This window comes from Silene latifolia, chromosome 4, assembly GCF_048544455.1.
Source record: "Silene latifolia isolate original U9 population chromosome 4, ASM4854445v1, whole genome shotgun sequence".
Lineage (NCBI taxonomy): Eukaryota > Viridiplantae > Streptophyta > Magnoliopsida > Caryophyllales > Caryophyllaceae > Silene > Silene latifolia.
The window spans coordinates 43,320,159-43,332,448 of NC_133529.1; the positions used below are offsets into that span (position 1 = coordinate 43,320,159).

General features: G+C 42.6%; 1 non-coding gene across 1 annotated transcript; it reads right to left on the reverse strand.

The window, feature by feature from the left end:
- Window positions 1–11,501: 11,501 nt before the first annotated feature.
- Window positions 11,502–11,608, reverse strand: LOC141654433 (small nucleolar RNA R71). The gene has a single exon (XR_012547994.1). It is a non-coding gene; the product is annotated as a small nucleolar RNA R71 (small nucleolar RNA).
- Window positions 11,609–12,290: the final 682 nt, after the last annotated feature.

Consider the following 12,290-nt stretch of genomic DNA (forward strand, 5'->3'; position numbering starts at 1 on the left):
GTTTGCCAGTGAAGTTTAGGCATTAAAAACCTCCTCGAGTACATTGGGTCCATCACCGCATCATCAACCGGGTCACAGTGGATCTCCCGGAAGACCAAGCGAGGGCCTGGTGTAAAGCCTGCACTTTCATCGTGCCAGGATAGGACAAGCCGCCAATTCTTTGATCATTGAATATACTCTACCCCTCCACCTGGGAGTGAAAATCATTCTTGCAGACGCTTCGGCGGTAATCTTGCACTCTTTGATAAACATGCTAGATCACATGATGGAAATGCCTTTGTGTATCGTAATTCGTTTACGTCAGCGCTCGGCTTACGCCCATCAAATCACTGGCTTAAGTAGTGGAATCGTGACGAGAACCCTGGTTCCCAAGCAATCCTTGACTTCTGCTTAACGGCACTTGTAACTGCACGCACCGTATATGGACTGAAAGGACAACGTGCATATACGCCTATTAGCTTCCCAATACTTCCGATGCAAGGAGAATTATATACAAAAGAACACTCTCTGGTGTAGTCTCCGCCATGGTCCTCGATCATTCGTTTACGCACAGCACGGAAGGTGATGGATAGTCCACGCACTCGAGAACGTTGGTCCCCTTGCTAGGCTTGTTGAGCTGGCCCATGACGGCAGCAGTTAAAATCGCAATCGCCTGGGATATTAATGGACCACTACTGAATCTGACTGCATCAAACACGCGAGACATCGCCACACTCAAAGTCAAATCTTCGAGTCGTGCAACAACATGTCCTCCTTCAGCTGGGTTACACACGGCGACATCTTCCTCGGCCATTCTTCTCGGACGTGGAATTTACACAACCGGAAATAACTCTAGCCGCAAGAGAGGCCATCGTTTATCCTCAGTGGCGGACGATCATTTCTACCAAACGGGTAGTCGGCTTCACGTCATTCGTCTTACTCATTAAATGTGGTACACCATATAAAGCAACATCATTCTGGCTGAGCATGGTTGCCCTACAGGAGACCACTGCTGATACGGCTAATTCACTCGCAAGCTGAAACTTAGCGTCAAGTGCTAGCGCACACACAAGATTAAGCACTACATCACTTCGCTTCTATAGTACCATGCGCGGTGATCAACGGCGCGGTGAACAGGCAAATAACAGTGAATGCTGTCACGATTCCTGCAGAGAAATGACTCGCCAATCCACAGAGATTGCTTTTGGCCGCAAGATACCTTTCCGCCTTGGTGGGGCATCGTGATACTCCGAGATCATGAACGCCCACCGGCTACCTTTCTATTTGACTCCACGGATATGGAAGCTGGTAACAACCAACGTAGCTGTAGATACCATCCTCTGGGCGTATTCTACTGTAGTCAAAGTCAACCTGAGGCCGATCGGGAAGAGGGATAGGTATGGGAAGAACTCCATCCTCCAGGATGAAACGTAGGGCTATTGCCAGTCTCTACATAATGTCCAGTCACATCAAGCCTCGGATCAAACGCAGCTCAAACAAAAGGGTTAGGCCAAGAAACATCAAAGAAGGAGTACTTAGCACTCAAATCGTTGGTAGCTCTTCTACTCACACCCATGGGAAATTCAAACCTAATCAGTGGTGTACTCATATTCTAGTCAAATCCAACGTCTGTATAAGTGGTGAAGTGAATGACACCTAGATGGAATGAATTTTCAAAACCCACAAACCTCGACCCAATCGAAATCGTATTGTGCGCTAATAGGACAAAACGCCGCCTCAGCAAACCCATGTGTCGTCCTTGTGGCACCAAATAGAACGGCCTCTGCCAGTGCTGTCGGCTAAGCTTAAATGTCACCGTGGTTTTGCACTTTGACAACGATTTGTCATCCTCATAACAAATAAACTAAATTCGACACTCCAAGAGTGTGTACAAAGCTCATGCTTATTTTCTATGTCTATTATGCTCGCATTCAACAATTATTCTTTACATTTATTTAACTATACAAGGGTTTGATTTTTTTTATGAATACGAGTAATCCTTCACTCGGATTCAACCTATTATATCTAAAATGTAAATAGAAGGACATTTGTATCGTATTTGAAATCAATAAAGAATAAGTGGAAAATCTCAAATTCATTTATAACTATTTGAACTTTTATTCTATTCACTTTATAATAATAATGTACGTTATATAATAAAAATAGAATAGGCTAGATTTTGAAAAAACTTCTCCTTTATTACACAACAAATAATAATAATAATCAAATAATAAATAAAAACTTCTATTCCTCCATCTTCCTCGCCTTGTCATTCTGTCATATTTCCCGCCACACACTTTCGAGCCTGGCGCCACACCACTTCGTACCTAATCACCAATGTCTTTCCCATGGCCCCGACTCACGGTGTACTCTTCCTTGCCAATCCGCCATTTCCGCGATAGGTGAGTAGCCTTTGACTTCTTCGAAGGATGAATTGACTCAAACTCACTTTTCTTCTCCCTCCGTTTAGTGCCTTCTTTCCCCCGCACCTTTGTAATCAACTAAAAGCCTACGTTTCTACCGCGTTTCTCCGATCATAGCTCTTCTCCACCTCGATAAGAATCCAGCACCCACAAAGCATCATGAGAAGCTCAATAATCAAGATGTTTCTTTGGGCTCATTTAATGCCCACTTTCTGCTTTCCTAGTAAGCGCTATAACATTATGTAGATTTATCAAGCTCAGTGATCATCTGCCCAACCTAACTTGCCCCACTAATCTTTCCTGAAAGATGCATACCATAAACCCAATCCCTAATTTACCTAATTTCAGTGGATCCAAGAAGATACTCCACAGACTTGAGGTGCTGCCTTGACGGTGACACCTCCACCTAATCAACGGCCATCACATTCTTTCACTGAGTGCCTTTCCACACAATGCACTTGAGTGAAGTCCACCACGGGCAAACCGCGCCTCATCAATCAACGAAAGCGGCGATAGAAAGTGTATGAACCGGGGCCGGACCAATCTGAGTTGCTCAAGGGGCTGAAAACCTACCAAGATGTATGGACAACGGGGGCAAAAAAAATCGCTTAAAAAAATTCAAAAAAAAAGAAGAAAGATGATGTTCCTTTTACCGTAAATGGGGACTCTGAAGAACGTGTGCAATAGATCGTTGGATTTCTATTATCCAAACCTAAGATGATCTCCTAAGCATAAATAATGGGCTCCGCCACCCATTTGCTCGCCAATAAGACCCAAAGACGGATCACCTTCAAATTTATCAATCGCTATCTCGAAGATATACATGGCAAGAAACAAAGCAAATGCCCTCCTCTCTGGCAACATGGGAAACAGAGGTTCGGCCCTGGAATGAATCGTCTGTAGTCCAATATTCGCCGCTTTTCGGTGCAACTATGATCCACCCCAAGTCTAGTTTACCCATGAGTCTTCAATTTGTTTCATACCCTTGTAAGGAAAAAGAATGGCATGAATGTTCGGGGTCCCACCACCAACAGTGCATAATTTCTTTCAGAACGGGCAATATCACCTTTGAACGCGAAAAGGATAATTCGGGTCCCAATAGCGTATGCAAGCATCCGAAGAAATCTGTTTTACTACCTGTACCTAGTTTCAAATCAAAGAGCTGGAAAGTTATAAGCACCTTCATACTGTGGTCTATATTCGAAACTCGTTATTCATTCCTTCAAGCGGATTCTAAAGTATCTATAATGACAATTTTCTTCAAGATTATTTCAGAGTTTTATGTGAAGGTATTTATATGAGATTAAGAATTGCCAGAATTAACTGCCGACGCTTCTTCTATTTATACTGATCATTGCTTTCCAATCCGCTTTAATCGGACCGCTGAACAGCGTGTACACTCGGGCCATACTGCAGGATTTCATTACAGTGTTGCGCTTTCCCGGGCCTCATTTTTATTTCACGCTCGGGATCTTTCCTAATTCTACAACGGCTGAATTTCCTATTCTATTTTGGATTTTATTTTGTAACACGCAGTACTTTTACCATGTTTTAAGCTTTGTTTTTATGTACTTGATTTTTATACCACATCGTATAATTCGCCATTTTTTACCACGTAATATTTTCATTTTAGGAAATACATTTCATTTTCATTTTCTTTTAAAAATAATTCCATAATTCTTCATCTTAGGACATACTCTATTATAATTCATTAATTTTTTTATTATTATTTTTATTTTCAATTTCAGCTTCACATCTCTAACTTAAGTGCATTTTTTTTTAGGGTAACTTTCTCACCGCCCTAAGTTATTTCCAAGAAATTTGTCTTTGGTGGTTTTTATAGTCTTCATATTTTTGTTACTTATTAAAGGCCTTATATATAATATATATATCGCAATTTTTATAGCTGTTTGATAAACTGTTGTTCACCAAACTCAGTCAAGAAAACTAACTGTACAAGCAATACAATCCAACAAAGAAGATACTAAAGCATCGAGCATACAATGATATAATCAATGCGCCAAACAAAGTCCAAAACCATAATCGCTTTGCACTTTAACAACAGGGTCCAAAATGTCTAAAAACTGGTCCAAATGTACAAGTTCATAAAACTACACAAATTCACTGCCGAAGCGCCTAATCCGAAGAATCGTCGCAAGAACGGAGCTTTCCTCAGATCCCAACCTCGAGCCCTTCAAACAAGTAGCCGCCGTTTCCTCCTGGATCGCCAACTTCTCGCCCATCGCAACACCTCAGAAATAAAAGAATAAATTTGCCCATGTCAATCAATTCATGGCACTGAAATCAAAACCGAAAAAAAAATCAAAATCAAAAGTCAATAAGGTTCTTATACCGATGCACTTTACTTGACCACGTAGTTGGGCTAATGGCAGCACTGTGAATGGCCGTCACCTCTATAAGCACACACCGGGATTGCTAAGATCTTATTTTCAAAAAGAGACTTCAAAGAATTTAATAAGTTCAATCTTTTCATTGTGTTTCATTTAGTTATATAAACAAGTAGGTTTCTACTCTAATCGATGGTTTCGTCATTATCCGGCGCATCTCACAAATGCACGTCAGGTCTTTTAATCCTGAGACTGCCATCCTCCACTGGCACGAGGGCCCTGGTACTCGGGCTCAAGGCCACCGCCTAACCTCTCGTAAAGATGTTGAAATAGCTCTGTTAATCAGATGATCTTTCGTCGACCCAACCAAACCCAAGTAAAAAGTAGAAAGATACTTCACTAATACCAATGGCTGTAAGACGTCAACCTCTGGGGAAATAACGCGAGTAGTCTCTTCAGTGTATAAGGTCGTCGCTGACTGCATCGCCTAAGTCCGCTCCCCTTTGTACTTCCTTGTGTATGGCTCTCAACATCGTCCCGGGAGGACTGATGGGCAACCGTCAACTCGTTCCCAGAGACCAGACGAAAGCAAACGCCGCTTAAGTACCATGACCCATCGACGTCCTCGGGCCAGCGAGTTCGACTCCTGCTCCTAGGTCGAAGGATCTCTGGGCTGGACGCAGGCATGCCTCACAGACTCACTGAACTGGGCACCCACCATGACAATATAAAGGCACATATTCCTATGATCACCAATAAAAGGAAGTATATAAGATAAACGAACACAAACGGGATACTCACGCCCGCTCACCGAAGAGCGTTCACGCTCCCGCCGCAAAGAGATACTGTGAGAAGAACGTCGTTCTTCGTCTCAAGACATGACCCAATCCTCACCACGTGATAGGCTCCCTCTCCAACTACCCGCGTCTCGCGAGACTCCGTAGGCAAGAGTACACCCACGCCGTAGTACACATAACTGCGTATTTACCTTTGACCATAAAGAAAGAACTTAGCTTTGGTCTAAGGAGGTTCATACTTCCAACAGAGCCTGTGTCCCACCGTGCACTGAGAAGTCCCCTTCTCCACTGCACTTCCTGGATTTAACCATGCCCCTGCTGCTTTACGAGGACCGCGAAACCAAGAGTCGACCCAGCCCCAACGCCCAGGAACTCAGTCGTAAAGAAAGGGAAGAAGTTTCGCTGGACAGCCTCCTCGCCTCGGCTTCCGAGGTAAATCGAAGATGTGAACCACCAAAGCCACGTACGAGTTTCGTCAACTGCATAGCTACAGAGCCGCCTCCTCCATCGATCGGGGCCACCAGCCGCTTGTCTTTCCCCGCAAAGTAGTCTCGAACGAAGACTGGCACCAAATTCCAAGATCGCAACACTTTCATGACAAGTTCTACCGATCAATCTCTCGCTCGGCCGAGTCCGCCCCTCATAGCTGGGCCTCCGGCTCACACCATCTCCTCGTTCCCACACGCAGTCTCCGAAATCATGCCGCAATCCTCCGTAGTGACACCCACCTCACCAAAAGGTAGGTGAAACGTCGCCGTGATCCCAGAATCGATCCAAGAAAGCGCTGACCAAGCTAAGGTTAGCCCGCAACTTCCTCTTCACGATATCCCTCCGCACCCGAACCAGCGGGACCGAACGCTCCACGCCGATCATGGCCCTCCACCGCGACAAATGGCCGTAGTGCCCATCGCCGTCGTGTAACCCGAGAACGACCCGATGTTCCCGCCTCCTATTACGATCGAAACAAAGCTATCTTTAGTTTTGAATGAAATTTGAAAGAAATTTGGACAAAAAGAATGAAAGAGGATTTAATAATGAGTAAAGGAATTCTTATTTATTGCCTTTCACCTCACCTCGTAGGACAGGACCCTCTCACTCCCACACGAGGTGCTCTACTCTCCTGTGTCTCAAACGCAGGAGCTCCCTTCCGCACGACTCGCCTCCTCGCTTCCACGTTGGCCCATCTCGGCCTCATCCTCCTCGAGCCGTCCTCCTCGTGCGAAACCTCCAGCCCATCACAATGGTGAAGGCCCCGCTCTTAAGCCTCTCAATGCCGCATCTATCATCTCCGGGAGCCTCCTAAGTAGAAGCCCATCACCTCGCAACGCAGCAAAATTGTGTCGCGGCCATACGACGACAAGCCTTTGTTAAAGAGTTTTCAGCCTTCAAGGCCCCGAAATCGCGCTTCCTTGCCACCTTTGGCCATATCTACCAACCCGATCACTCATATGATAAATCGGGTCAAGTCAAGTCCAACAAGCCTAGTTCCAAGTTCGATTCGAAAATTCCTATGAAAGATTCTATAACGGTGATTATGCCCTAGAAAGGTGTCCTGAAAAAGTTGTCACAAACCAAAATTCTGAGATGGTAGGAAGTTTACCCATCATTCAAGGATCCTAAATATCAAATTTCATCGCCAATGGGCAATCCTAAGGCTATTTTCATAAATTTATGGTTCAAATTGTAAAACCGTCTCAAAATTCATTCAAAGGCTCAAAACTTGATGAAAATTAAATAAATGCATGGTTATGTTCCTGAACATCACCTACTATCCATTTCAGTGTCAATTTGGCAAAAAGGCAAACCATTTGGGGAAAAAGCTCACTTTTCATCAAAAGGGTCGAAACCCTAATTTTCTACCAAAATTCAAACAAATGAAGAAGATTAAGACACACACTGATTAGTTTGTCATGTTTAAAGCAAGCTTTTGAATCAAACTTTGGCGGAAATGGTGAAGATTTGAGAGAGAAATGAGTGAATTGTGTTTCAAAATAATGAACACAAATCCTCCTCGATTTTCGTTTTTTACGCAGAGCCAATTGGGAAAAGAAGAAGAGCGGCGCTTTTTCCAAGAGACGCAGCCTTCACGCGCTTCTTCTGTCGCCTCCATACGGATTTTCGCAAAATGCTATAAGTTCGTTATTTGTGGGCCCATCTTTGCGCGCCTTCTTCCTCGATGCTATTTTACTCTTTTGGCCCATTCGACAATTTTCTTCGCTCCGCCTGTGATTTTACCAGCCAGCAGCGCTGGGCTGTATATTATTATTCATTCTGTCCTCAGCCGCAGCAGATTTTGCAAAAAGATTGCCACTCAAGATTTCTTCCATGATTTATCAAGATGTTCCTAAGTCGCCAAAATATTTGTCCCTCAAAGAAGCATTTTGCAAAGATTACCACCAAGATTTCTTCCATGGCGATCAAGATGTTCCTAATCACAATATATTTCTAACAAATAGTTCGCTTGAGACCGACAAAGAAGCTGCATTCAACTCAAGTTTTGCAAGAGTTCGCTTGAGACCGACGCAGCGGATTCCCGCGGGCGCTTTACCACGCCCCGCCGCTTTCAATATTTATTCTTTCACGAGTTCGCAAAGGTGTCATTCTCCGAAGCATCTCGAAAGAAGTTTTTCAGTATCTCGTGACTTTCTAATGCCTTCGTGACACCGTTATCTTCGCATCAAAGAGTTTTGCTTGCTGCTTTTAGTCCCGGGCTTTCACCAGGCATTGAGTGATGGTTTCTTCTATGGCTGGCGAGCTTTTACGTAGCCAATGGACTTTAAACGACCTTCATAGTCGATAGACTTCCTAAAATGTTCCCCTGATAGATCCTTTGGCTCACTTTGAGCGCCTGCCGCCGCATAGTCGCTGCTGTCTTCGATTGACTGATGGAGCATTTCCTTGACTTTCGCTCTTGTCCAAGCCTCAGTCAAAGTGGGGGCTCAGAGATACCTCATTTCTGCACCTCCCGCAAAACCACCCGTGATGATTGGCCGCATGGTTTGATATGAACGATTTGTGATAGTTCGTGAAGATTATCGCCAAGTGATTGCTCAAAATATTAAATGTCTACCTCTTTAGTCATCTAAGTCCGAGCACGGTCGCTTTTGGTAGTAATTGAGACATATCTGAGTCCGGTCAAACCGCTTCCATTTTCTCGATAATCGCAACTTTAGTCGGAATATTCTCGAATGTCTTGGATATTTATTCCATATTTTATAAATTTTATCTTTTGCAAATAATATCCTTGAATATTCATAAGATAATCAAATTATTTCCGGCCCTACCATAACTCAAACGCCGAAATCTTTTTTCAATGAGGAAACCTCCGGGAATAGACGCGAAGTGTCCGCGCTTCTTCCAAGAGACGTTATCGCCGCGCCTTCCTGTGCCCTTCTTGCATGTCTTACGATCTTTTTCATATCTTCCGAGATTCACTTCCAAAGAGTCTCCGAAACCCTAAATTCCTTCACGTGATTAGTATAAATAGGAGCCTTCGCTCCTCATATTTCTCACGCGAGTGTCCGCCTTCTTCTCTCCCTTTGCATTCTAGACTTTGTTCTTACTTATTCGCGCCACGTGCTTGAACTTTCGACCACGTAAGCCCTGATCTTTCCGGTACCAGCCTTCCGTTGCATGACTGACATCAATTTGACTAACTACACTCAATCAACTTAATTAATCAATCGCTTTCTCTTACGCAGGGCACTCTCTTTTGCATTCGCGTCTGAGCATTACTAATCGGATATCTTAGTTCTTTCTCTGCTCCGGCCAACATGTAAGTCCGAGGGTGTATAATCTTTATTTATTTATTTATTGTATTTTAATTATCAGATCATCATCATCAGAAGGTTTAATAAAATACCATTAAAATCGCATTTCTAAAACTCCTTTGTTAAAACTGCTTTTATGATTTCAGTGAAATAACCGCTGAGAAAGGACGGCGAATCACGCGCTTTCATGAGCCGCAGCTCGCCGCGCCGTGAGGCCGCTGCAGCTTCCCGCTTCCTTTCTTCGTTTGTCCTCTGCACTATGTTCAAATTCTTCTTCGCTTGCTTGCCCCGGGCAATTCTTCATTGTAGTATCATAATAATTCCACATGTATTATAACGTCATTCATTCACATGTTTTAATTCGTTATAAATCCGACTTAAATCCTAAATAATCCATATTTACTAAGCCATTAAGTTCAATCTGATTTTAGAGGTTCAATTTGTCTACATTGAAGCCTGAATTCGCCATTGATATAGTTTTCATCTGCTTATTCGCAGCTCATCTACTATCATATGTACAAAGGCCTTCTAATCTTGTCTCTCCTTGATGCTTGGTCATTGAATTCAATCAATTTAGTCTCGTTTTGCCATGAAAATGCAAGATTTGCACTCCTTTCCTACCAAGGGATCAAAATCTCAAAGAATATGCAAAACAAAGAACTAAAGACAATAAATGACCCAAATATGCACTAAAAAGCATGGGAACAAGGCTAATTCGGGGGCTAAATATGCGCTAATTATGGTCACATCATAGTTTCCTTAACTAGGGTTAATGGGGAATTAGGGGAAACCAACATGGGGGATGATTCATGCTTAATTTAATATGTTCACATAATTTATTTGCTTGCTTGTTGTGAGCTCAACTTATGCACATGTTATGTTTGATGAAATGCGAGCTTATGAATCCTTGCATTTTTTTACCCATCACTTACCTTTTCAATGAGACTTGTAAGACATAAACCAACTCGAGTCTCATTAGACCATGCATATAGTTGAGTAGGGAGGATTAAGTCGACTTGTAGGTGTTGTACAATCTAATCGATTTGGCTCCGGGACCCAAACCTTCCTAGGATTGTAAGATATAAACTAGCTAGATCATATCACAAGAATAATTGCTTGCTTATAATTTGAGAATATGTTTGTATGATCAATTCCCATGAATCCCCTATGAACCCATGACACCCTAGTGCTTTTAATCAATTGTATACATCTCATTTTAGTCATCTTGCTTGTTTACTTTTATTGTTATTTAGTTTAGTGATCTTCTTATCTCAACCCAAATTGTGACACCCCTAGACACCACTACTTGCAATCAAAAATCCTACATCAATACCCGTCCCTTGGGATCCGACCTTTACTTGCCTCTTTACTAGTAGTAGAGTTGTTTGTGAAGTTATAAATATTGTTTTGGTCTAGGTGCTCCTAACGACAAGTAACCGAAATCTAAGCTCAAACCGGACCGACCAAAAATGGCGCCGTTGCCGGGGACGGTGTTAACTTGATTTGATTTTCTTTTATTGTTATTAATTGTTTCTTTCTTTGCCTTGGGGAAGTAATACTCCTCAAGGTTTGTTCTAATTGTTTTCGAGTTGTTTGATATTTTGCATGTCTAGAAGATCACAAGGTAACTTGTTACCCATTGATCACGAAATTGAAAGGACTTTGACAACTAATAGAAGACTTGCTAGAAATAATTTGAGAGGTATTGGTGAGGTTGTAGATATTCAACCAAATACTATTGAGTTCATCAACCCTTTTGCAAGAGAAGGTGGGTAGAACTCAACACAAAATCAACCACACAATCAACCCACAATGCCTAAGTTTTCATCACATTCCGTACCAACCGAGGAGAACCTACCCAATGGTACTCCCACACCACAACACTTAACCGGAAATTTCATTGCAAAATCCGCATTTATCCAATTAGTTGAAAGAAGCCAATTTGGGGGGATGCCTAGTGAAGCCCCTCATTCCCACATGGAGACTTTTTGTGACTATTGTGATGTGATTTCACAAACCGGAGTGATTCAAGACCAAATTCGATGGGTCTTATTTCCTTTTTCTCTAATTGGTACCGCGAAACAATGGTTGAAGAGACTTGATCAGGCCGCTCTTGGAATTGACTCTTGGAATAAGTTGGCTCTAGCTTTCTACAAAAAATTCTACCCTCCGGAAATGACTAACATGCTAAGAGCTCAAATCACGGGTTTTAAGCAAAGGGACGAAGCATCTTTGTATGAAGCTTGGGAGCGATTCAAAGGAACTTGTCGCTCATGTCCTCATCATGGACTTAGCGAGTGGTTCTTGGTACAACAATTTTGGAATGGTCTTTATAAAGACTCAAGAAACATTCTCAAGATGGGATCAAAGGGTATGTTCACCGAAGTTGACGATAATCAAACTTGGAATAACATTGAGGAAATGGCGGTCCATAATTCACAATATAGTAGACCTCGCAAGACTACTAAAGGAGGAAAGCATGAAGTGGACTCTATTACTCAATTGGGTGCTCAACTTAGTGCTCATATTGATACCATCAACTTGAAGTTTAAGAAGGCTATGGCTAAGCTTGAAGAAGCCTCAAAATCACCAAAGCATCATGTTAATGCCATGGTGGCATCTTCATCAATCTCAAGTGGGATATGTGAGAATTGTGCAACTTTGGGACATGACCAAAGTGAATATAGGGGAACAAATGAGCAAGTGAATGCTTTTCAAGCATACAAAAGTAGAACCCCTTATTCCAACTATTACAATGAAAACACCAAATTCCACCAACATACACCCCACCTCCCATGAGAAACCAAAACCAAAGACCCTTTTTCAACCAAAACCAAGGTTATCAAAATCAAACTCCATACAATCAACAAAATGACCAAGGTTTTGATGTTCAAAAATCGGTTCTCCAAATGCAAAAGAATCAACAAGAATTTTTCACTCAAATGCAAAAAGATAGCCAAGCAAAAGACATCA